This window comes from Orcinus orca, chromosome 1 (genome assembly GCF_937001465.1).
Source record: "Orcinus orca chromosome 1, mOrcOrc1.1, whole genome shotgun sequence".
Taxonomy (NCBI): domain Eukaryota; kingdom Metazoa; phylum Chordata; class Mammalia; order Artiodactyla; family Delphinidae; genus Orcinus; species Orcinus orca.
In genome coordinates this window covers 5,318,291-5,344,755 of record NC_064559.1, presented here as the reverse complement: position 1 = coordinate 5,344,755, position 26,465 = coordinate 5,318,291, and the positions used below count along the sequence as shown (strand labels likewise).

General features: G+C 39.0%; 1 protein-coding gene across 5 annotated transcripts in view; it reads left to right on the top strand.

Moving 5' to 3' along the window:
* Positions 1-26,465, top strand: part of AKT3 (AKT serine/threonine kinase 3) — a 395,966-nt gene that overhangs the window by 358,781 nt on the left and 10,720 nt on the right. For 3 of the 5 annotated variants that reach the window (XR_007478810.1, XR_007478809.1, XR_007478811.1), the window contains one exon: positions 18,988-19,273. The exons of the other annotated variants lie outside the window; for them this stretch is intronic. The gene's annotated coding sequence lies outside the window, so the exon portion shown is untranslated. The remainder of the gene's footprint in view (positions 1-18,987; positions 19,274-26,465) is intronic. 5 annotated transcript variants of the gene reach the window in all.

Sequence of the window (26,465 nt, the reverse complement as noted above, 5' to 3'; positions counted from 1 at the left end):
TTTTTCTGGAAGGTTGCCTATCTCCACTTCATTTAGCTGTTTTTCTGGGGTTTTATTTTATTGCTTCATCTGGTACATAGTCCCCTGCCTTTTCATTTTGTCTGTCTTTCTGTGAATGTGGTTTTCGTTCCAGAGGCTGCAGGATTGTAGTTCTTCTTGTTTCTGCCATCTGCCCTCTGGTGGATGAGGTTATCTAAGAGGCTTGTGCAAGTTTTCTGATGGGAGGGACTGGTGATGGGTAGAGCTGGGTGTTGCTCTGGTGGGCAGAGCTCAGTAAAACTTTAATCTGCTTGTCTGCTGATGAGTGGGGCTGAGCTCCCTCCCTGTTGTATGTTTGGCCTGAGGCGACCCAGCACTGGAGCCTATAGGCTCTTTTTTGTGGCTACTGGCAGACTCTGGGAGGGCTCATGCCAAGGAGTACTTCCCAGAACTTCTGCTGCCAGTGTCCTTGTCCCTTGGTGAGCCACAGCTGTCCCCCACCTCTTCAGGAGACCCTCCAACACTAGCAGGTAGGTCTGGTTCAGTCTCCTATGGGGTCACTGCTCTTTCCCTGGATCCTGATGCACACACTACTATGTGTGTGCCCCCCAAGAGTGGAGTCTCTGCTTCCTCCAGTCCTGTTGAAGTCCTACAATCAAATCCTACTAGCCTTCAAATTCTGATCCTCTGGTAATTCCTCCTCCTGTTGCTGGACCCCAGGTTGGGAAGCCTGATGTGGGACTCATAACCTTCACTCTAGTGGGTGGACTTCTGTGGTATAATTGTTCTCCAGTTTGCAAGAGGTTATGGGATTTGATTTTATTGTGATTGCGCCCTCCTACCATCTCATTGCAGCTTTTCCTTTGTCTTTATATGTGGGGTATCTTTTCTAGTGAATTCCTGTGTCTTGCTGTTGATGACTGTTCAGCAGTTAGTTGTGATTTTGGTGCTCTCACAAGAGGGAGTGAGTGCACATCCTTCTACTCCACCCTCTTGAACCAATCTCCTGATCTCTGAATTTCAAATGTACTTTAACAACCCTGCATTTGTACTCTCCCCCCCCCTTGATTACTGTCTTTGATATCATTTTTTACATCTAATTGTTTTGTATCTTCCTTAACTACTTATTGTGGATATAGACGGTTTTACTACTTTTGTCTTTTAACCTTCCCACTAGCTTAGTACATGGACGATATCCTATCTTTACTCAATGTTTGCATTTACCATTGAGCTTTTTCATTTCATAATTTTCTTGTTTCTAGTTGTGGCCTTTTCTTTTACGCCTAGAGAAGTTCCTTTAACATTTGTTGTAAAGATGGTTTGGTGGAGTTGAACTCTTTTAGCTTTTAGTTGTGTCTAAAGCTTTTGGTCTCTTCATCAAATCTGAAAAGAGCCTTGCTGGGTAGAGTGTTCTTGGTTGTAGGTTTTTCCATTTCATCACTTTAAATATATCGTGCCACTCCATTCTGGACTGCAGAGCTTCTGCTGAAAAATCAGCTGATAGACTTCTGGGAGTTTGCTTATATGTTATTTGTTGCTTTTCCCTTGCTGCTTTTGAAACAGTAAGTCCCCTACATACAAACCTTCAACTTGCGAACTTTCAAAGATGCAAACTTGTGTTCCATCAGTGTCAGGCGTGAATGAAATTACAGCCTGCCCTCCATCTCCTATTGCTGACAGTCCTTCAGCTCTACCATCTCCCACCTCCTCTACCTCCTGCAGTCAGTAACTCTTCTTGCCTGTTCACTTGATGCCAGCCCCTGTATGCCAGATGTTGTACTGTACTACTATACTTTTCAAGGTACTGTAGTGTAAGGTTAAAATTTTGTTTGTTTTTTAATGTATTATTTGTGTGAAAAGTATTGTAAATCTATTTCAGTACAGTACTATATAGCCAATCGTGTTAGTTGGGTACATAGGCTAACTTTGTTGGACTTACGAACAAATTGGACTTATAAACGTGCTCTTGGAATGGAACTCATTTGTATGTAGGGGACGTACTGTGTTCTCTGTCTTTAATTTTCATCATTTTAATTGCAATCCGTTTTGGTGTGCTCCTCTTTGGGTTAATCCCGTATTGCACTCTGTGCTTCCCAGTGTTGGGTGACTGTTTCCGCCCAGGATAGGGACATTTTCAGCTATTATATCTTCATATATGTTTTCAGCCCCTTTCTCTCTGTTTTCTCCTTCTGGGACCCCTATGATGAGAATATTATTGTGCTTGATGTTATTCCAGAGTCTCTTAAACTGTCCTCATATCTTTTCATTCTTTTTTTCTTTTTTCTGTTCAGCATCAATGATTTCCACCACTATGTCTAACAGCTCACAGATCCATTCTCCTCTGTTTCATTGTTGATTCCTTCTAGTTTAGTTTTCATTTCAGTTATTGTAGTCTTCATCTCTGTTCTTTATATTTTCTAACTCCTTTTTAAAAACTTCTACCTTCTTGCTCTGTACATTCATCCTTCTCTTGAGTTCTTTAATCACTTCTACGATCATTACCCTGAATTCTTTCTTGGGTAAATTGCCTATTGTCACTTCACTTAGTTCTTCTGGGGTTTTATATTGTTCCTTCATCTGGAACATGTTTTTCTGCTGCCTCATCTTGTCTATTTTGCTGTTTTTATTTTTATGTATCTGGTAGGTTAGTTACATTTCCCAACCTTGGAGAAGTTGCCTTCTTTAGGAGGCAACTTATGCGTCCCAGCGTTGCACTCCCCTCTTGTCACCCAAAGTGTATGCTCTGCATGTTCCCCCTGTGAAGGCTGCGTGGGTCCTTCTGTTGTGGCCATTATGTGGGTGACCTGGTAGGCTTAGTTGGCCCCAAGTCCAGCTGGTTGCCAGCCCCTGCCTTGTGTGGAGGCTGACAGCTGCTTATTAGTGGGGCCTAGTCATTAGACAGCTGACTGCAGAACCCCAGGGGGCCCCAGGGCTAGTTCTGGTTCACTGGTGGGTGGAGTCAAGGTCCAGAAGAGTCCCCGTGGCCTTTTTCCTCCCAGTGGTGGGTGAAGCCAGGTCCTGGGCTTAGTGCCAGACTACAGTCAGGCAGATCTGGGTCCTGGATTCTGGCTGCAGGGTCCTGGGATCCCAGAGCTGGTGTCAAATCACTGATGGGGACAGGGGGAGCTGGTTCCTGACACAGTTGGGTGTGGAGCCTAGGGTGTCCCTAAGCTTGTGTTGGCCTGCTAGTGGCCAGGGCCAGGGCCCAGCTGCTCTCAGGGCAGGATCTGGCATGCTGCTGGCAGGCTGCATCCTCAGGCTGCAGGATTGTGGTTTTCTTGCGTCTGGTGTGTGCCCTCTGGTGGGTGAGGTTGGTCTAGAGGCTTGTGCAGGTTTCCCAGGGGGCAAGGCCAGTGCCTACTCACTAGTGGGTGGACTACGGTCTTGGCCCTCTGGTAGGCAGTGTCTAGAGGCATGTCTAGAAGTGGCTGTGGGCTCGGGAAGTCTTTAGGCAGCTTGCCTGCTGATGGGTGGTGCTGTTTCCCTGCCCAGTTAGTTGTTTGTCCTGAAGTGTCACCTGAGGCTATTGGGTGGGGCCAGGTTGCTGCGCTAATGAGCCAGAGGGAGAATCCCACTATGGTGGCTGCCCGTGTCAGTGTCCATGCAGTAGAAAGCTCCCAAGTATGGCTGCTGCCTGTGTTTATGTCCCCAGGGTGAGCCACAGCCACTACCGGGTCTCTGGGAGACTCTCCAAGACTAGCAGGTAGATCTGGCCCAGTTTCCAAGCAAATTACTGCTTTTGCCCTGGGTCCTGGTATATGTGAGATTTTGTATGTGCCCTTTAAGAGTGAAGTCTCTATTTCTCCCAGTCCTTTGGGACTTCTGAAATTAAGCCCCACTGTTCTTCAAAGCCAGATGCTCTGGTGACTCATCTTTCCATTGCAGCACCCCAAGGGTGGGGAGCCCAACCTGGGATCAGAACTCTCATTCCTGCAGTTCTCCAGTTTGTAGGTTGCCCACCTGGGGAAATGGGACTTGTTTTAGTGCAAGTATGCCCCTCCTACTTGTCTCCTTATGGTTCTTTCTTTATGCCTTTAGTTGTAGATCTTTTCAGGTAGTTTCTGGTTGTTTTTGTCAATGGTTGTTCTGCAAATAGTTGTGAATTTGTGAGTTTGGTGTGCTCGTGAGAGGAGGTGAGCTCAGGGTCTTTCTACTCTGCTATCTTGGCCAATCTCCTCCTCCCTCACTTTAAAGCTACTGTGCTTATCCCAAACTCTGTCCCCTGGTTCTTCATGGCAGTAAGATTGTAGGTTTCTAATCCAAGTTTTAACCCTGAATGGTATATACTAGGGTCCATTTTCAGGCTAAAAGCCACAAAAATGGGAAGTTCATCGAGCACCATTCCTTCTTCGTAGTGTCTACGTCCCCTGTATATACCTGTTGCTTCCCAGAACCTTCATATTTTTTCCAGAGTTTCCAACTTTTCATATTTTTTCAAGAGTTTATAATTATCCATAGGAGGTTTGATCCAATAGGAACTGCTTGGCCATTAACACAAGCAAAACTTAGTATTTGTTCTGAATTGTGCATTATTACATACCAAATATAAGTCTTTTCTTCTGGTGACACAGTAATGCTTTCTCTTCATGCAAGAAATATCCCACAGGGCTTCCCTGGTGGCGCAGTGGTTGAGAGTCCGCCTGCCAATGCAGGGGGCGCGGGTTCATGCCCCGGTCCGGGAAGATCCCACATGCCGCAGAGCGGCTGGGCCCGTGAGCCATGGCCGCTGAGCCTGCGCGTCCAGAGCCTGTGCTCCGCAACGGGAGAGGCCACAACAGTGAGAAGCCCGCGTGCCAAAAAAAAAAAAAAGAAGTATGCCATTTGCATTTCTGTGTGATGAGCACTGCATGTCAGAGGTGGTAGGAGTATTTCGAAGGATACCTAACCTAGGTTTTAAGAATAAAGAAACAGTTATGGAGCCTGCACTTCAGGGTTGGATTAGAATTAATAGGAATTTTATTCACGTTATGATGCTTTTGGATAACTTTAGTATGAAAATTTCAGGCCTTGGTTTTCTCATTTGAAAATGAGGGGTTTGGATTAGGTCTATAATAATTCTTTCCAATGCAAATATTTTATAGTTCAATTAAAATACATTTAAATAAGAGATACTCCAAACCTACTTCTTTGTTCTTCTTAAACAATACATGCAGACCTCGTTTTATTGCACTTCCCTTTATTGTGCTTCACAGATAATGCACGTTTTTGCAAATTGAAGGCTTGAGCCAATCCTGCCCCCAACAAGTCTATCAGCGCCATTTTTCCAGCAACGTTTGCTCACTTCATGTATCTATCACATTTGGTAATTCTGGAAATATTTCAAACTTTTTCATTATTATTATATTTGTTATGGTGATCTGTGGTCAGTCATCTTTGATATTACTATTGTAATATTTTGGGGGCACCATGAACCACACTTGTACAAGATGGGCAATAGATGTTGTGTGTGTTCTGACTGCTCCACTGACTGGGCATTCCCCCTTTTCTCTCCCTCTCCTTAGGCCTCCCTATTCCCTGAGACACAACATTATTGAAATCAGGGTGATTAATAACCCTACAGTTGCCTCCAAGTATTCAAGGAAAAGGAAGAATCCCATGTCTCTCAGTTTAAATCAAAAGCTAGAAATGATTAAGCTTAGTGAAGAAGGCATGTTGAAAGCAGAGATAAGCCCAAAGCTAGGCCTCTTGCTCTAGTTAGCCAAATTGTGAATGCAAAAGAAAAGTTCTTTGAAGGAAATTAAAAGTGCTATGACAGTGAACACACAAATGATAAGAATGCAAAGCAGTCTTATTGCTGATGTAGAGAAAGTTTGAGTGGTCCAGATAGAAGATCAAAGCAGCTACAACATTGCCTTAGTCGAAAGCCTAATCTAGACTCATGCCCTAACACTCTTAAATTGTTTGAAGGCTGAGAGAGGTACGGAAGCTGCAGAAGAAAATCTTGAAACTAGGAGATGTTGGTTCATGAGGTTTAAGGAAAGAAGCTGTCTGCATAACATAAAAGTTCAAAGTGAAACAGCAAGTACTGATGTAGAAGCTGCAGCAGCTAAGATAATTAATGAAGGTGGCTACACTAAACAACAGATTTTCAATGAAGTTGAAACAGCCTTCTTTTGGAAGAAGGTGCCCTCTAGGAGTTTCATAGCTAGGGAGGAGAAGTTAATGCCTGGCTTCAAAACTTCAAAGGACAGACTGACTCTTTTGTTAGGGGCTATTGCAGCTGGTGACTTTAAGTTGAAGCCAGTGTACATTTATCATTCCAAAACTCCTAAGGTGCTTAAGAATTATACTAAATCTACTCTGCCTGTGGTTTATAAATGGAACAACAAAGCCTGGATGACAGCACATCTGTTTACAACATGGTTTACTGAATATTCTAAGCCCACTGTTGATGCCTACTGCTCAGATGAAAGATTCCTTTCAGAATATTACTACTGCTCATTACAATGGACCTGGTCATCTAATGGAAATGTATGATGAGGTTAATGTTGTTTTCATGCCTGCTAAGACACATCCATTCTGAAACTCATGGATTAAGGAGTCATTTCAATTTTCAAGTCTTATTATTTAAGAAATTCATTTTGTAAGGCTCTAGCTGCTGTAGATAGTGACTCTTCTGATGGATCTGGGCAAAATAAATTGAAAGCCTTCTGGAAAAGATTCACCATTCTAGATGCCATTAAGAACATATCATGATTCATGGGAAGAAGTCAAAAGTTCAACATTAATAGGAGTTTGGAAGAAATTGATTCCAACCTTCATGGGTGACTTTGAGGGGTTCAAGACTTCAGTGGAAGAAGTAACTGCAGATGTGGTGGAAACAGCAAGAGAACTAGAATTAGAAGTGGAGCCTGAAGATATGACTGAATTGCTGTAACCTCATGATAAAACTTGAACACATGAGGAGTTGCTTCTTATGGATGAGGAAAGAAAGTGGTTTCTTCAGATGGAATCTACTCCTGGTGAAGATGCTGTGAAGATTGTTGAAATGAAAACACAGTGTTTAGAATATTGCATAAATTTAATTGATAAAGCAACAGCAGGATTTGAGAGGATTGAGTCCAATCTTGAAAGAAGTCTACTGTGGGTAAAATGCTACCAAACAGCATTGCATGCTACAGAGAAATCACTTGTGAAAGGAAGAGTCAATCGATGCAGCAAACTTCATTGTTATTTTATTTTAAGAAGTGTCCACAGCCACCCCAGCCTTCAGCAAACAGCACCCTGATCAGTCAGCAGCCGTCAACATGGACGCAAGACTCCCCACCAGCAAAAAGATTAGGACTCACTGAAGGTTCAGATGATGGTTAGCATATTTTAGCAAGTTATTTAGATATAATGTTATTGCACACATTATAGACTACAGTATAGTGTAAACATAACTAAATGCCCTGGGAAACCAAAAAGTTCTTGTGACTCGCCTTATTGAGATATTAGCTTTATTGCATTGGTCTGTTCCAGAGCCAGTGATATCTCCGAGGTATGCCTGTGGAGTAATTCAGATCATTTCAAGTCCTGTTTAACTGAAAATTTCCCAGATTAGCTGGTAGTGCTGCTTGTTATTTCTTCTAATTTTATGATTCTGCTGTTCAGCTGCTAGGGTACATATACAAGGAGAGGCTTGGATGTACAACTTAGGAAAGATAGGTGTGTGTTTAGAACCTCTTATGACCGCTTTCATAGAAACTGCTCTCTGACTCTCTTCCTTCCCTCAAATTAAACTTTCACCTTTTCCTCCTCAGCTTTTAAAGCCCCTACCTTTCTTTCTTTACTTCTCACCAAAATCTTTCCCCCCAACCTAGGAGCTCTCTTATCACTGGATCTTTTCTAGGGAGTTGATCTGTTGTGATAATGAGAAGGTGGCTGTCATTGCAGGAACTTGGGCAAAGGAGCTAGGTTCTTGGTCATCCTCATAGAAATATAATATGAATTTCTCTATGAAAATATTATGATTATTGGTTGGTAGCTTTATTATTAGCATTTCTTTTTTTCCTCTGTATTTTAGGTTTAATAGACTTTAATATTACTGCCTGGGAGCCTGCCCACACTGTGTAGGATTTTTTTGTTTGATTTTGTTTTCTGTCTATTGAAATAGGTCTCAGGTTTTCTCCAACCTCCTTGCAGGCTTTTGTAACAAAACTGATTTATAAATTGGAAATTGCCTATATATAATTTCTCCCCAGTTTACATACTCATTTAACTTTTGCCCATATTTTTGAACATTCCTAATCGGAAATAGTGATGAGTGGCTGCCACACTGCTGATGCTGGACAGTACCTATGAAATCTCCTGGACGAGGGATAAAGAGTACGTTGTTTCAGCAGGTTCTTAGTGAAAACTGAGGTTTATAATGCATGCAATTTGCCCATGATCACTATCATAGAAGCAAAGTCATTTTTACTACTGTCCCCTGACTTTCAGTAAGACCCTCTTCATTTCACTAGTGAGAACTGTTTTACCTTTATTAGCAGCTCTTCTCCAAGTATAAATGAAATCTTCAAATATGCCTTGTATCTATGGATGTTTGTGAATAGTATCACCTATGGACAGACCTACAGTCATTGAAATGAATGCTTGTGAACTTTTTAAATGAGAAAATGTATCAAGGAAAAAAAAACATGAGTTCAAATTTCTGAGAATTACTTTTAAAGCAGTTCAAATCAAATACTGTTTGTTTAAAAGCCCTTCTAAGTTCCAAATGTATTAATTAAATGTTTAATGTGTGTTATAGCTAAAATAGTCATTTCATTGGAATCAATTTATGATATAATAATTGTATGTTAGTGTATATCTTGGATCCCTTGGTACATTTTTTATAGGATCAAGGTCAACATTATGGACATGAATTACTATTGTGTAATTTTGCAAAAATGAAATATAGTTTTTTGAGCTTCTGATCATCTGTCAAGAAAAGTTAATTGACATGGGAAAGGTTAGCAGAAAATATAATTAAATCTTGTGTGTCATAGATCTGTTAGTTTTGTTTGAAATAAATTCTTTTTCCATATTCCCATTTTTCCAATACATGCGTATATTGGAATACACACACACACACACACACACACACACACACACACACACACAAACCATAAAACCAGTTTTTCAGAAGAACTAGAGATTAAATAAACCAGAATCCCTACCTAATCTTAGTTACTCTCTTGAGTTATTTTGAAGACGTGGAATTATAGCATCAGATTAATGTCTGTGACAAATCTAAGCATTCAGTAGTTGGCAGTTTTTACTGTGTCTGTGTTGCCAGTACTTTTGATCCATGTATGTCGTCACAGAATGGTGTATGAAATAACCACAGTATTTATTTAATTAAAGTGGCAATTAACGTTACATAATCACTATGTCACCTTTCTCTGAAAGTTTCAAGCCCTGCTATTTATTTTAGAGTACCTAAACTGAAAACAGAAGAATATACAGACTTTGTGGTAGCAACTGATTTTGTTGCTAAGGAAGGTCAGGGAGACTGACCTTCAAACACCCATGCTGTCCTTCCAGCCATACCAGAAGTGGTGAATATGACTTACTCTAGCAAGCTTAGGTAATTTTTTTCTCTCTCTGTTCTTTCCCTTACACTGTAAAGAAACATAAAAATATTTACTTTTAGAAATTCTAGATAGCAAATAGCAGACTGATTTTGTAACAGTTAAAATTTGGTAGAGGGTCAGTGTGGGAAGTGTGGTAGAGGATCACTGCAGAAAGGAGTTACGGAGCTGCAACTCTGCTGCCACTGTAGGTACTTGAGGTTGTAAACCCAATTACATCTATACCTTTTCAGTAAACTGAAAGCACTGTCTTGAACCCAGCACCTTGATCTTCCTGTTTTGATCATTGGGAACTAAGTTTTCTGAAAACAAATTAGCTTTTAGAGAAAGAGCTGTGCCAAGTTTAATGTGTCTTTGGGAAAATATGTTAAGTTTGCAGTTAATGACACTATGGCCATTCATTGAGTTAACATATAACAGTAGCTGAGATTTACAGTTGAGTGTTCCTGACTGTCCATACCTTACCATTACTAAATGAAAGCTTACATTGTGGCCATTGATGCAGGAGTGTTTTGAGAGATGTGTGCAGAGAGAAAAGAAGACGATATTAAGACGATATTGGTTTAAAGACAAAATAGAAAATTAATGTGTTAGCCCGCTAGGGCTGCCATAACAAAATACCACAGACTGGGTGACTTAAACAACAGAAATTTTTATGTTCTCACAGTTCTGGAGACTGGAATCTAAGATCAAGGTGTTGGCAGGGTTGGTTTCTTCTGAAGCCTCTTTCCTTGGCTTGCAGATGGCCGCCTTCTTGCTTTGTCCTCTATGTGTGTATGCTCCTGGTGTCCTTTTGAGGGTCCAAATTTTCTCCATTTATGAGGACACAAGTCAGGTAGGATTAAGGCTAATGCCCCATTTTAATGTAATCATCTCTTTAAAGGCCCTATCTTCAAATAGTCACTGGGAGAGGTTAGGACTTCAGCATATGGATTTGGAGGGAAATACAGTTCAGCCCATAATAATTAAATATTTGAAATTTGTTCACTTATTGTTTAAATGTATATTCTAGTAATCTGTGATAAAATCCAAGCTCTGAGCATTCTTGATGATTTCTGTGCATATACCTCTGTTGAATACTGTACCATTTTCTTGCAGATCTCTCTCACATCTTTCCCCATATACGAAATTTTAGGGTTTTTACTTCCCTGTACATATGTTTTCATTTCACTGTATTGCCTTCTTCTTCTGTGTGTGAGGGGGGTTTGGGCAGGAAATAATGTCCTCCAGCATAAATATCTTTAACTAATGTCTGGAGAAGCAATCAAAAGCAAAAACAGTTTTCATGCAGTCTTCACATTCTAAGTACTATAGTAGAAAGAGCTTGGGTTCAGGAAACCTAGGTTTTTGCTGCTTCAGTTGCTATTTGTATCATCTTTAGCAAGTTATTTTACTAACTTTAGTTTTAATTTCCTCATCTCTAAAATTGTAGACTGAATGTTCTCTGACATCCGATTGAATGATATATTCACTTATTCAGGAAGTATTGAGTACTACTATGTGGCAAGCACTATTTAAGGAATTAGGGATATAGCCTAAGTGTAAAACAATGTCCCAGATGAGACAAGTATAAAACAAATAGCAAGATGGTACATTTAATCCCAACCATATCAGTAATCACATTAAATGTAGATAAACTCTAAACACAATTAAAAGACAGAGATTGTCAGACTGGATAAAAAGCAAAAAACACCTCTATGTGGATTAGAGAAACCCACTTTAAATGTAAAATACAGATAGGTAAAATGGGAAATGATATTCCATGCTCATACCAATCAAGAGAAGACGAGAGTGCTTATATTAATATCTACGAAGTAGATTTCAAAGCAGGTAATATTACTGGAGATCAGGAGGATTATTTCATTATAACAAAGGGATCAGTTCATCAAGAGGACATAACAATCTTAATCATTTGTGTACCTAATAACAAAACTTAAATACATAAAGCAAAGCTAATAGAACTGCAAGGAAAAATAGATAAATCCAAAATTATAAATGGATATTTCAATACCTATCTTCAAATAATTAATAGAAGTAGAGAGAAAATCATTAAGATTACAAAACACTTTAGCAATACTATCAACCAAACTTAATCTAACTGACATTTATAGAAAACCACCCAATAACAGAAGACTTATTCTTTTCAAGGCCATACAGAACACTTACCATGATATACCATATTTGGGCAAAACAGCTCTCTATAAATTTAAAAGGATCCAAATAATTTAAAGCATGTTCTCTTTGAATGAAAGGGAATTAAATTAGAAATCAAAACAAAAGGATATGTGGAAAATTTCCAAGTATTTGGAAACTAAATACAATTTAAAATAATCCATGGGTCAGAGAAACCAGCAGGGAAACGAGAAAGTATCTTGAACCGAGTAAAAATGAAAGCAAAATGTTATCTGTGGGATACAACTAATACAATAGTTCAAGGGAAACTTATAGTACCAACTGATTATATTTGAAAAGAAGAAAGGTCTAAGATCAGTTCTATCTTAAGAAACTAAAATAAGAGGAACAAATTAAACCCAGTGAAAGTAGGAGAAAGGAAATAATAAAGATTGGGACAGCAGTCAATGAAATAGAAAAATAATAGAGAAAATCAATGAAAGGAAAAGCTAGTATTTTTTAGAAGACTGATAAATTTCTAACAAAATTTAACAAAAAAGTGAGAAGAAAATTATTAATATTATGAATGAGAGAGGTGACTTTACTACAGATTTTATGGGTTTTAAGTGGTTTATAATGAAATATTATGAAAACCTTTGTCAATGAATTCAACAATTTTGCTGAAATGGACAAATTCCTTGAAAGACACAAACTGCCAAAGCAAAAGAGATAATCATGAATAGCTTTGTGTGTGTTAAAGAAATTATATTTGTAGTTAAAACCCTTCTCACAAAGAAGACTCCAGACCCATGTGGCTTCACCAATGAATTCCACTGAACGTTTAAGTAAGAAATAGTATCAGTGCTATACAAGTTCTTTTGCAAAATTGAATATTAGGGAATATTTCCTAATTCATTCTATGGGGCTAGCTTAATCTGCTACCCAAAGCAGGCAAAGACAGTACAAGAAAAAAAAAAACTGTAAACAAATTTCCTTAATAGACATATATGTAGAAAAAACACTTAACATGATTTTAGCAAGTTAAGTCCAAAAAAAGATTTTTTAAAAAAACAGCACATCTTTACCAGGTGGGGTTTATTCCAGGAATACAAGGTTGGTTTAATTTTCAATTAATCACTATAATTTATCATATTAATAGACTGAATAAATACACGTTTATCTCAATGGATGCAGGAAAGGAAGCATTCAAAACAAATCTTACATCCATTTCTGATTTAAGCCAAAAAGCAAGCAAACAAAAATACTCCCAGTAGACCTGGAATAGGAAACTTTTTTAACCTGATAAAGAACATCTATGGAAAACCTATATTAAATATCTTAATTAAGAAAGACTGAATGGTTTCACAAGGCAAAAATGTTCACTCTGTTCACCATTGTACTGGAGGTTCTAATAAGGTAAGGCAAGAAAAAGAATTTAAAATGCATATAGATTGGAAAGAAAGAAGTAAATCTGTCTTTATTCATGAACAACATGATTTATATATGTAGAAAATCAGATGGAATCTATAAAAAAGCTACTAAAGTTTAACCCATGGGTGTACTTGATACAAGATGAATATATAGAGTTCAGGATATAAAAAGAATTGTAATTTTATACAGCAGCAACAACCCAAAGTGGAAATGAATAAAAATATTATTTATGATAACAACACAAATGTGAAATACTTAGCGATACTTTTCTTTTTTTAACAGCTTTACTGGAGTATAATTGCTTTACAATGTTGCGTTACTTTCTGCTGTATAACAAAGTGAATCAGCTATATGTATACATATATCCCCACATACCCTCCCTCTTGCGCCTCCCTCCCACTCTCCCTATTCTTCCCCTCTAGGTGGTCACAAAGCACCGAGCTGATCTCCCTGTGCTATGCAGCTGCTTCCCACTAGCTAGCTATTTTACATTTGGTAGTGTATATATGTCAGTGCTACTCTCTCACTTTATCTCAGCTTACCCTTCCCCCTCCCTGTGTCCTCAAGTCCATTCTCTACGTCTGCATCTTTATTCCTATCCTACCCTTAGGTTCATCAGAACCATATTTTTTTTAGGTTCCATATGTATGTATTAGCATACAGTATTTCTTTTTCTCTTTCTGACTTACTTCACTCTGTATGACAGACTGTAGGTCCATCCACCTCACTACAAAACTCAATTTCATTGCTTTTTATGGCTGAGTAATAATCCATTGTATATATGTGCCACATCTTCTTTATCCATTCATCTGTCCATGGACATTTAGGATGGTTCCATGTCCTAGCTATTGTAAATAGTGCTGCAGTGAACATTGTGGTACGTGTCTCTTTTTGAATTATGGTTTTCTCAGGGTATATGCCCAGTAGTGGGATTGCTGGGTCACATGGTAGTTCTATTTCTAGTTTTTTAAGGAAGCTCCATACTGTTCTCCATAGTAGCTGTATCAATTTACATTCCCACCAACAGTGCAAGAGGGTTCCCTTTTCTCCACACCCTCTCCAGCACTTATTGTTGGTAGATTTTTTGATGATGGCCATTCTGACTGCTGTTAGGTGATACCTCGCTGTGATTTTGATTTGCATTTCTTTAATGATTAGTGATGTTGAGTATCTTTTCATGTGTTTGTGGGCAATCTGTATATCTTCTTTGGAGGAATGTCTACTTAGGTCTTCTGCCGATTTTTGGATTGGGTTGTTTGTTTTTTTGATATTGAGCTGCATGAGCTGCTTGTATATTATGGAGATTAATCCTTTGTCAGTAGCATCGTTTGCAAATATTTCCCCCCATTCTGAGGGTTGTCTTTTTGTCTTGTTTATGGTTTCCTTTGCTGTGCAAAAGCTTTGAAGTTTCATTAGGTCCCATTTGTTTGTTTTTCTTTTTATTTCCATTTCTCTAGGAGGTGGGTCAAAAAGGATCTTGCTGTGATTTATGTCATAGGGTGTTTTTCCTATGTTTTCCTCTAAGAGTTTTATTGTGTCTGGCCTTACATTTAGGTCTTTAATCCATTTTGAGTTTATTTTTGTGTATGGTGTTAGGAAGTGTTCTAATTTCATTCATCTACATGTAGCTGTTCAGTTTTCCCAGCACCACTTATTGAAGAGGCTGTCTTTTCTCCATTGTATATCCTTGGCTCCTTTGTCAAAGATAAGGGGGCCATATGTGCATGGGTTTATCTCTGAGCTTTCTATACTGTTCATTGATCTATATTTCTGTTTTTGTTCCAGTACCATACTGTCTTCTTTGCTGTAGCTTTGTAATAGAGACTGAAGTCCGGGAGCCTGATTCCTCCAGCTCCATTTTTCTTTCTCAAGAGTGCTTTGGCTATTCGGGGTCTTTTGTGTTTCCATACAAATTGTAAAATTTTTTGTTGTACTTCTGTGAAAAATGCAATTGGTAGCTTGATAGGGATTGCATTGAATCTTTAGATTGCTTTGGGTAGTACAGTCATTTTCACAATGTTGATTCTTCCAATCCAAAAACATGGTATATCTCTCCATCTGTTTGTATTTAATTTCTTTCATCAGTGTCTTACAGTTTTCTGCATACAGGTCATTTGTCTCCTTAGGTAGGTTTATTCCTAGGTATTTTATTCTTTTTGTTGCAATGGTAAATGGGAGTGTTTCCTTAATTTCTCTTTCAGATTTTTCGGCATTAGTGTATAGGAATACAAGAGATTTCTGTGCATTAATTTTGTATCCTGCTACTTTACACAATTTATTGATTAGCTCTTGTAGTTTTCTGGTAGCATCTTTAGGATTCTCCATGTATAGTATCATGTCATCTGCAAACAGTGATAGTTTTACTTCTTCTTTTCTGATTTGGATTCCTTTTATTTCTCCTTCTTCTCTGATTGCTGTGGCTAAAACTTCCAAAACTATGTTGAATAATAGTGGTGAGAGTAGGCAACCTTGTCTTGTTCCTAATCTTAGAGGAAATGGTTTCAGTTTTTCACCACTGAGAATGTTGTTGGCTGTGGGTTTGTAGTATATGGCCTTTATTATGCTGAGGTAGGTTTCCTTTATTGCCCACTTTCTGGAGGGTTTTTATCATAAATCAGTGTTAAATTTTGTCAAAAGCTTTTTGGCATCTATTGAGATGATCGTGTGTTTTTTATCCTTCAGTTAGTTAATATGGTGTATTACATTGATTGATTTGCGTATATTGAAGAATCCTTGCATTCCTGGGATAAATCCCACTTGATCATGGTGTATGATCCTTTTAATGTACTTTTGGATTCTATTTGCCAGTATTTTGTTGAGGATCTTGGCATCTATGTTCATCAGTGATATTGGCCTGTAGTTTTTTTTTGTGTGTGTGTGGCATCTCTGTCTGGTTTTGGTATCAGGGTGATGGCCTCATAGAATGAGTTTGGGAGTGTTCATCCCTGTGCTATATTTTGGAAGAGTTTGAGAAGGATAGGTGTTAGCTCTTCTCTAAATGTTTGATAGAATTCACCTGTGAAACCATCTGGTCCTGGGCTTTTGTTTGTTGGAAGATTTTTAATCACAGTTTCAATTTCAGTGTTTGTGATTGGTCTGTTCATATTTTCTATTTCTTCCTGGTTCAGTACTTGAAGGTTGTACTTTTCTAAGAATTTGTTCATTTCTTCCAGGTTGTCGATATTACTGGCATATAGTTGTTTGTTGTAGTCTCTCATGATCCTTTGTATTTCTGCAGTGTCAGTTGTTACTTCTCCTTTTTCATTTCTAATTCTGTTGATTGAGTCTTCTCCCTTTTTTTCTTGATAAGTCTGGCTAATGTTTTATCAATTTTGTTTATCTTCTCAAGTTCTTTGAGAGTTGGTTCTCAGCTTTTAGTTTTATTAATCTTTGCTATCATTTCCTTCATTTCTTTTTCATTTATTTTTTAATCTAATCTTTATGATTTCTTTCCTTCTTCTAACTTTGGGGGATTTTTTGTTCTTTTTCTAATTGCTTTAGGTGTAAGGTTAGGTTGTTTATTTGAGATGTTTTTTGTTTCTTGAGGTAGGATTGTATTGCTGTAAACTTCCCTCTTAGAACTGCTTTTGCTGCATCCCATAGGTTTGGATCATTGTGTTTTCATTGTGATTTGTTTCTAGCTATTTTTTGATTTCCTCTTCAATTTCTTCAGTGATCTTTTGGTTATTTAGTAAGTGTATTGTTTAGCCTCCATGTGTTTGTATTTTTAACAGTTTTTTTCCTGAATTCATATCTAGTCTCATAGAGTTGTGGTTGGAAAAGATACTTCATATGATTTCAGTTTTCTTAAGTGTACCAACGCTTGATTTGTGGCCCATGATATGATCTATCCTGGAGAATATTCCATGAGCCTTTGAGAAGAAAGTATATTCTGTTGTTTTGGGATGGGATGTCCTATAAATATCAGTTAAGTTAGTCTGATCTCATGTGACTTTTAAAGCTTGTGTTTCCTTACTTATTTTCATTTGGGATGATCTACCCATTGGTGAAAATGGGGTGTTAAATCCTCTACTATTATTGTGTTACTGTCAATTTCCCCTTTATGGCTGTTTGCATTTGCCTTATGTATTGAGGTGCTCCTATGTTGGGTACATAAATATTTACAACTGTTATATCTTCTTCTTGGATTAATCCCTTGATCATTATGTAGTGTCTTTCTTTGTCTCTTGTAATAGTCTTTTCTTTAAAGTCTATTTCATCTGATATGAGTATTGCTACTCCATCTTCCTTTTGATTTCCATTTGCATGGAATATCTTTTTCCATCCCTCACTTTCAGTCTGTATGTGTCTCTACATCTGATGTGGGTCTCTTGTAGATAGCATATACATGGGTCTTGTTTTTGAATCCATTCAGCTAATATGTTTGTTTTGGTTGGAGCATTTAATCCATTTACATTTAAGGTAATTATCAATATGTATGTTCCTACTATCATTTTCTTAATTGTTTTGGGTTTGTTATTGTAGGTCTTTTCCTTCTTTTGCGATTCCTGCCTAGAGAAGTTACTTTAGCATTTGTTGTAAAGCTAGTTTGGTGGTGCTGGATTTTCTTAACTTTTGCTTGTCTGTAAAGTTTTTAATTTCTCTGTCGAATCTGAATGAGGTCCTTGCTGGGTAGAGTAATCTTGGTTGTAGATTTTTCCCTTTCGTCACTTTAAATATGTCCTGCCACTCCCTTCTGGCTTGCAGAGTTCCTGCTGAAAGATCAACTGTTAACCTTATGGGGATTCCCTTGTATGTTATTTGTTGCTTTTCCCTTGCTGCTTTTAATATTTTTTCTTTGAATTTAATTTTTTTATTTTTTATTTTATTTTTTTTTTGTGGTACGCAGGCCTCTCACTGTTGTGGCCTCTCCCGTCGCGGAGCACAGGCTCCAGACGCGCAGGCTCAGTGGCCATGGCTCACGGGCCCAGCCGCTCCGTGGCATGTGGGATCTTCCTGGACCAGGGCACGAACCCGTGTCCCCTGCATCGGCAGGCGGACTCTCAACAACTGCGCCACCAGGGAAGCCCTGAATTTAATTTTTGATAGTTTGATTAATATGTGTCTTGGCATGTTTCTCCTTGGATTTATCCTGTATGGGACTCTCTGTGCTTCCTCGACTTGATTGACTATTTCCTTTCCCATGTTAGAGAAGTTTTCAGCTATAATCTCTTCAAATATTTTCTCAGGCACTTTCTTTATCTCTTCTTCTTCTGGGACCCCTGTAATTTGAATGTCGGTGCTTTTAATATCGTCCCAGAGACCTCTGAGACTGTCCTCAATTCTTTTCATTCTTTTTTCTTTACTCTGCTCTGCAGTAGTTATTTCCACTACTTTATCTTCCAGGTCACTTATCCATTCTTCTGCCTCAGTTATTCTGTTATTGATTCCTTCTAGAGTATTTTTAATTTCATTTATTGTGTCGATTCATCATTGTTTGCTCTTTAGTTCTTCTCGGTCCTTGTTAAACACTTCTTGTATTTTCTCCATTCTATTTCCGAGATTTTGGATTGTCGTCACTATCATTACTCTGAATCCTTTTTCAGGTGGACTGCCTATTTCCTCTTCATTCGTTTGGTCTGGTGTGTTTTTACCTTGCTCCTTCATCTGCTGCATATTTCTCTGTCTTATCATTTTACTTAGTGTGTTTGGGGTCTCCTTTTCACAGGCTGCAGGTTTGTAGTTCCCATTATTTTTGGTGTCTGCCCCCAGTGGGTGAGGTTGGTTCAGTGACTTGTGTAGGCTTCCTGGTGGAGGGGACTGGTACCTGTGTTCTGGTGGGTGGGGCTGCATCTTGTCCTTCTGGTGGGCAGGGCTGCATCCGGTGGTGTGTTTTGGGGTGTCTGTGAACTTAGTATGACTTTAGGCAGCCTCTCTGCTAATGGGTGGGATTGTGTTCCTATCTTCCTAGTTTTTTGGCATGGGGCCTCCTGCACTGGAGTTTGCTGGCCGTTGGTGGAGCTGGGTATTAGTGTTGAGACGAAGATCTCTGGGAGAGCTCTCGCCAATTGATATCACGTGGGGCTGGGAGGTTTCTGGTGGTCCAATGTCCTGGACTCGGCCCTCCCACCTCAGAGGCTCAGGTCTGACACCCGGCCGGAGGACCAAGACCCTGCCAGCCGCATGGCTCAGAAGAAAAGGAAGAAAGAAAGAAAAGAAAAAAAAAAAAAAAAACAGACGGAACTCTAGGACATGTGGTAAGAGCAAACCTAAACAGACAAAATCACACAAAGAAGCATACACATACACACTCACAAAAAGAGGAAAAGGGGAAAAAAAATCAAAAAAAATAAATTTAAAAAAGGAACAGAGCAACCAAACCAATTAACAAATCCACCAATGATATTAAGCGCTAAAAACTAAATTAAGATAAAAATAAAACCAGAAACCAATTAGATGCAGAAAGCAAACCCTAAGTCTACAGTTGCTCCCAAAGTCCACCACCTCAATTTGGGGAACATTCGTTGTCTATTCAGGTATTCCACAGATGCAGGGTTTATCAAGTTGATTGTAGGGATTTAATCCAATCCTCCTGAGGCTGCAAAGAGAAATTTCCCTTTCTCTTCTTTGTTCACACAACTCCTGGGGTTCAGCTTTGGTTTTGGCCCCACCTCTGTGTGTAGGCTGCCCTCAGGAGTCTGTTCCCCGCCCAGACAGGAGAGGGTTAAATCAGCAGCTGATTAGGGCTCTCTTGCTCACTCAGGCCAGGGAGAGGGAGGGGTATGGTAGTCATAATTGGATTGTGGGGCCAGCCTGTGGCGGCAGAGGCTAGCGTGACATTGCAACTGCCTGAGGTGCACTGTGTGTTTTGCCGGGAAAGTTGTCCTTGGATCACAGGACCCTGGCAGTGGAGGGCTGCACAGGCTCCCAGGGGGGTGTAGGTAGTGACCTGTGGTTGCACACAGTACTCTTAGTGGCAGCAGCAGCAGCGTTAGCGGTTCATGCCCGCCTCTGGGGTCAGAGCTGATAGCCGTGGCTCCACCCGTCTCTGGAGCTCGTTTAGGCGGTGCTCTGAATGCCCTCTCCTCGCGCACCCTGAAACAATGGTCTCTTGCCTCTCCAGCAGATCCATACTTTTTCCCATACTCTCTTCCGGCTGGCTGTGGTGCACTAGCCGCCTTCAGGCTGTGTTCACGCAGCCAACCCCAGTCCTCTCCCTGGGATCTGACCTGTGAAGCCCGAGCCTTAGCTCCCAGCCCCCACCCGCCCCGGCGGGTGAGCAGACAAGCGTCTCAGGTTGGTGAGTGCTGGTTTACACTGATCCTTTGTGCAAGAATCTCTCCACTTTGCCCTCTGCACGCCTGTTGCTGCCCTCTCCTCCGTGGCTCTGAAGCTTCCCCCCTGCCCACCCATTGTCTCCACCAGTGAAGGGGCTTCCTAGTGTGTGGAAACTTCCTCCTTCACAGCTCCCTACCAGAGGTTCCCTATTCTTTTGTCTCTTTTTTTTTCTTTTTTCTTTTGCCCTACCCAGGTATGTGGGGGTTTTCTTGCCTTTTGGGAAGTCTGAGGTCTTCTGCCAGCATTCAGTAGGTGTTCTGTAAGAGTTGTTCCACATGTAGATGTATTTTTGATGTATTTCTGGGGAAGAAGGTGATCTCCATGTCTTTACTCCTCTGCCATCTTGAAGGTCTCTTCTAGGGATGCTTTTGACAAGATTTGAAAGACCTTTATACTGAAAACTAAAATAATTGTTGGGAGAAGTTAAAAACAGCCTAAAACAATGGAAAGATATACTGTGTTCATGATCTAGAAGACTCAATATTTTTAAGATGTTAGTTCTCTCAAAATTGATAGATAAATTCAGCACAACCCTAATCAAGACCCTAGGAGGTTATTCTGTAGAGATTATTAGGTTGATTCTAAAATTTATATGATATATAGAGGACTTAAAAGAGCCAGAACAACTTGACAAAAAAATGAAGTTGGAGGGCCTACCTACCTGACTTCAAGACTTATTAACTCACAGTAATCAAATCAAGAGAGCTTGTTAATGGACAGATAACATCTTTATTCACCATAAAGTTGGGCAAAGAGATCAATACAACACAATAGAAAATCTGGAAAGAGACTCACATATATATGGTTAATTGACTTTCAATAAAAGTATAAATATAGTTCAACTTAGTGCTGAAACAATTGGACATCCATGTTAAAAAAATAATTTGCAGTATATATGAAATTAACTCCAAATGTATTATAGTTCTGAACATACAGGAGAAAAATCTTTGTGGTATTAGGTTATGCAGAGATTTCTTAGACAAGGGCAAAGCATGATCCATAGAAAAAAAGTAATAAATCAGACTTTATCAAAATTAAGAATGTGTATTCTTCAAAAGTCACTGATAAGAGAACGAAGAGAGTAGGCACAAATCACAAATCTGATAAAGGACATGCGTAGAGAGTGTATAAAGAACTCTCTAAACCTAATGAGAAGGAAAAAAAAGGACAAATATTTGAGAAGACACTTCATCAAAGAAATAAACTTGTGAAAAAGGTGATTGATTATTCATTAGAGAAATATAAATTAAAACATAGTGAAATACCACCACATATTAGAATATAGAATAAAACATATTAGAATAACACAATGTTGGCAAGACTGTGGAACAACTAGGACTCTTCTTCGCTGTTGATAGGAACATGCAGCAATGCAACTACTTTGGGAAAGACTTGGACATAAAGATTCTTAGCAGCTTTATTTGTTATAGCCCCAAACTAGAAGCAACCCAGAAGTCCATGGAGAGGTGAATGGATAAACAAATTGAGGTACATCTGTATGATGGAATATTACCCAACAGTAAAATGGATGAGCTATTGATAGAAGCAATGATGTGGATGAGTGTCAAAATAATCATGCTAAGTGAAAGAAACCAGACGAAGAATACATACTATTTGATTCCAAATACGTAAAAGTCAAGAAAATATAAACAAATCACTCATGGCAGAAAGCAGGTCAGCTATTGCCTGCAAGGGGATAGAAGAGAGGACAGGATTACATAGGGTTATGAGAAAATATCTACAAGTGATGGGTATGTTCACCGTCTTGATTTCATGGGTATATACATATGTCAAAACATCAAATTGTATACTCTTTTTTTGTACGCTCTTAAGATATGTGTGCAGTCTGTTGTATGTCAATCATAAAACTGTTCTTTAAAAGTACTTACCCTTGTGGAACTTGTATTTTACTGGGGAGGAGGTGTAATGACAATAAACCTGTATTTTGCATGTGTATATATAGGTGTGTATGTGTCAGATGTTGAAAAGTCTTTTAAAGAAAAATAAAGCAATGTGAGGATAGAAAGTAATGGGGAGGGCAGCTGTTTGAGAGAGGAGGTCAGGTAAATGTAGTATCATGACATTTTAACAGACTAGTTTAAGCGCCCTGTAATCTTTTGAAAACTGTTTAAAGATTTGTTTCAGTTTTTTTAAAGTTTCAGGTGACCATTCTGTCTCTCATCTAAAAAGATAACAGCTTTCCCCTAACTTGAAGGCAGATTTAAGATTTACATTTCTGCCATCAGAAGGAACCATATGGGAAGGGTGGGCAGAGGTAAGCAAAACCTACTCCACATGCCCAATAGAAGCCCATTTCTGCTCGGAGAATTTCTTCTGGTTAATTCTTTTTTATTGAAAGGATGAGACCTATTTTTTGAACATTTGTAGAATGGTGAATCAGAAAGAAAGTCACAACCAGAATCCCAGTCTCCTACTTGCCTGCCAGAGAGGCAGTTATCCCTCAGTTTTCTAAAAGGAAAACCAAAAATTCTCCAGTCACTATCATTGTTGGTGTTGTGTGCATGTGTATGATGCCGGTGAGGGACTTTAAAAATCATTGCTCTTGTGGAACTTTTATTTTATTGGGAAGGAGGTGTAATGGTGATGCATGTGTATATGTGTCAGATGTTGAAAAGTCTTGAAGAAAAACAAAGCAGTGTGAGAATGAGATTTTGAATGAATAGAAGAGGGAAGATTTCCATCAGTGGAGTGAACTGCTTGCTTGTTTCCAGTCATCCTAACAGAGCAGCTAGAAACGTGTTCTGGTACCTTAGCAGCCATTACAGCTCATCAGTGGAACCTGAATTTGTTTCAGTTCCCAAAAAAGTGATTGCTAATGATAGAGACTTTAGAATATCTGTGTACTGGGGGCATAGAGAAAGAATGTTAAAAAAAAAAGAAATTTAAAATGCTTTGTAACATGTGCTGCAAACTGAAATGTGGTGCTTTATTTCGAAAAAATGCTTTTAATTCTGCTCATCCCTTGGTTTTCTAAAACATAGTTTGAAAATCCTAAAGATGCCACCAGAAAACTACTAGAGTTAATCAATGAATTTGGTAAAGTAGCAGGATACAAAATTAATGCACAGAAATCTCTTGTATTCCTATAACTAACAACGAAAAGTCTGAAAAAGAAACTAAGGAAACACTGCCATTTACCATTGCAACAAAAAGAATAAAATACCTAAGAATAAACTATCTACCTAAGGAGACAAATGACCTGTATGCAGAAAACTATATGACACTGATGAAAGAAATTAAAGACGGTACAAACAGATGGAGAGATATACCGTGTTTTTGGATTGGAAGAATCAACATTGTGAAAATGACTGTACTACCCAAAGCAATCTAAAGATTCAGTGCAATCCCTATCAAATACCAATGGCATTTTTCACAGAACTAGAACAAATAATTTTAAAATTTGTATGGAAACAAAGGCCCTGAATAGCCAAAGCAATCTTCAGAAAGAAAAACAGAGCTGGAGGAATCAGGCTCTCTGACTTCAGACTATACTACAAAGCTACAATAATCAAGACAGTATGGTACTGGCACAAAAACAGAAATATAGATCAATGGAACAGGATAGAAAGCCCAAGATAAACCCACTCACATATGGTCACCTTATCTTTGACAAAGGAGGCAAGAATATACAATGGAGAAAAGACAGTTTCTTCAATAAGTGGTGCTGGGAAAACTGAACAGCTACATGTAAACGAATGAAATTAGAACACTCCCTAACACCATACACAAAAATAAACTCAAAATGGATTAGACACCCAATTGTAAGCCTGGACACTATAAAACTCTTAGAGGAAAACATAGGAAGAACACTCTTTGACATAAATCACAGCAAGATCTTTTTTGATCCACCTCCTAGAGTAATGAAAATAAAAAGAAAAATAAACAAATGGGACCTAATGAAACCATAAACAAGATGAAAAGACAACCCTCAGAATGGGAGAAAATATTTGCAAACGAAGCAAGTGACAAAGGATTAATCTCCAAAATATACAGGCAGCTCATGCAGCTCAATATCAAAAAAACAAACAACCCAGTCCAAAAATGGGCAGAAGACCTAAGTAGACATTCCTCCAAAGAAGATATACAGATTGCCCACAACAACATGAAAAGATGCTCAACATCACTAATCATTAGAGAAATGCAAATCAAAACCACAGTGAGGTATCACCTCACACCAGTCAGACTGGCCATCATCAAAAAATCTACCAACAATAAGTGCTGGAGAGGGTGTGGAGAAAAGGGAACCCTCTTGCACTGTTGGTGGGAATGTAAATTGATACAGCCACTATGGAGGTTCCTTAAAAAACTAAAAATAGAACTACCATATGACCCAGCAATCCCACTACTGGTCATATACCCTGAGAAAACCATAATTCAAAAAGAGTCATGTACCACAATGCTCATTGCAGCTCTGTTTACAATAGCCAGGACATGGAAGCAACCTGAATGTCCTTCGACAGATAAATGGATAAAGAAAATGTGGCACATATATACAGTGGAATATTAGTTAGTCATCAAAAGGAACAAAATTGAATTATCTGTAGTGAGATGGATGGACCTAGAGTCTATCATACAGAGTGAGGTAAGTCAGAAAGTGAAAAACAAATACCGTATGCTAATGCATATATGTGGAATCTAAAAAAACGGTACTGATGAACCTAGTGGCAGGGCAGGAATAAAGACACAGACGTAGAGAACTTACTTGAGGACACAAAGGGGGGGAATGGGAAGCTGGGATGAAGTGAGAGGTTAGCATTGACGTATATACACTACCAAATGTAAAATGGATGGCTAGTGGGAAGCTGCTGCATAGCACAGGGAGAACAGCTTGATGCTTTGTGATGAGGGTGGAAGGGAGGCTCAAGAGGGAAGGGATATGGGGATATATGTATAAATATAGCTGATTCACTTTGTTGTACAGCAGAAACTAACACAACATTATAAAGCAATTATATTCGAATAAAGATGTAAAAAAAATAAATAAAATAGCATGAATTAAAAAAACACATTGGAGAATAATTTAAAGATTTTTGTCTTATTTAACATAAATTTGGTGACAGTAACAGTGGAAAATGCATTGAATGATGCCAGTTGTGTATTTGTTTCTGTAAAATTTTTATAAAATATACTAATTTCTGTCACTCTGTTTTCCATTTTTCTATATGAATGGTATTCATCAGAGCACATACTCTGACTCCATGCCCTGAGTCTGGGCTTCCTATGTTAAAAAGAAACCTGTAGGCTCTCACCTGTGAGGCTGGAGCCCTGAGAATCAGGAGCCCCCTCCTTGTTCCAGTCCCTCCCAGCCAGTCCCTTCCCAGGTAGCGGAAGTGGAGGCTCACATGGCTCAGGCTTCTGTCATCTCCAGCATCCCAAGACTTTCCCCCATCCCATGCCTGCTGCTGGTCAGAGGCGAATGAGTCCAGTTCTCTCAACCCTGGAGCAGTTACTCTTAATCTTTGGGGTCATGGTTCCTTTTGAGGAATGGGATAAAATCTATGGACAAAACGTTTGCACGTCACTTCGGGGGCTGCCAAGAACCCCTGTTCCAGAGGGTTTCAAGTAAGCAGAGTTATATTTCTTTGCCGCCAAGTATAGAGGCAGCACTCAATCTGTGATCTATGTAACAACTGTGTTGGTAACAACTATGTTATCAAATTGCACTTTTAATAATAACCTGTTCAGCTAGGCACCGGGAAGAGCTAGAGAAAGCCAGCAAGGTTGCGCTTTTCCCACCCTAGGAAGAGCCTACATTTTGTTTCAGCCCAAATCCATCGGTTTTGTATATATTTTACTAGGAAAAAATATTAGGACAGACTTTTCAGTATCCTCTTCCCACCCTATTTTTTATTTTCTGCTTTTTTTTTTAACATCTTTATTAGAGTATAATTGCTTTACAATGGTGTGTTAGTTTCTGCTTTATAACAAAGTGAATCAGCTATGCGTATACATATATCCCCATATCCCCTCCCTCTTGTGTCTCCCTCCCACCCTCCCTATCCCACCCCTCTAGATGGTCACAAAGCACCGAGCTGATCTCCCTGTGCTATGCGGTTGCTTCCCACTAGCTATCTATTTTACATTTGGTAG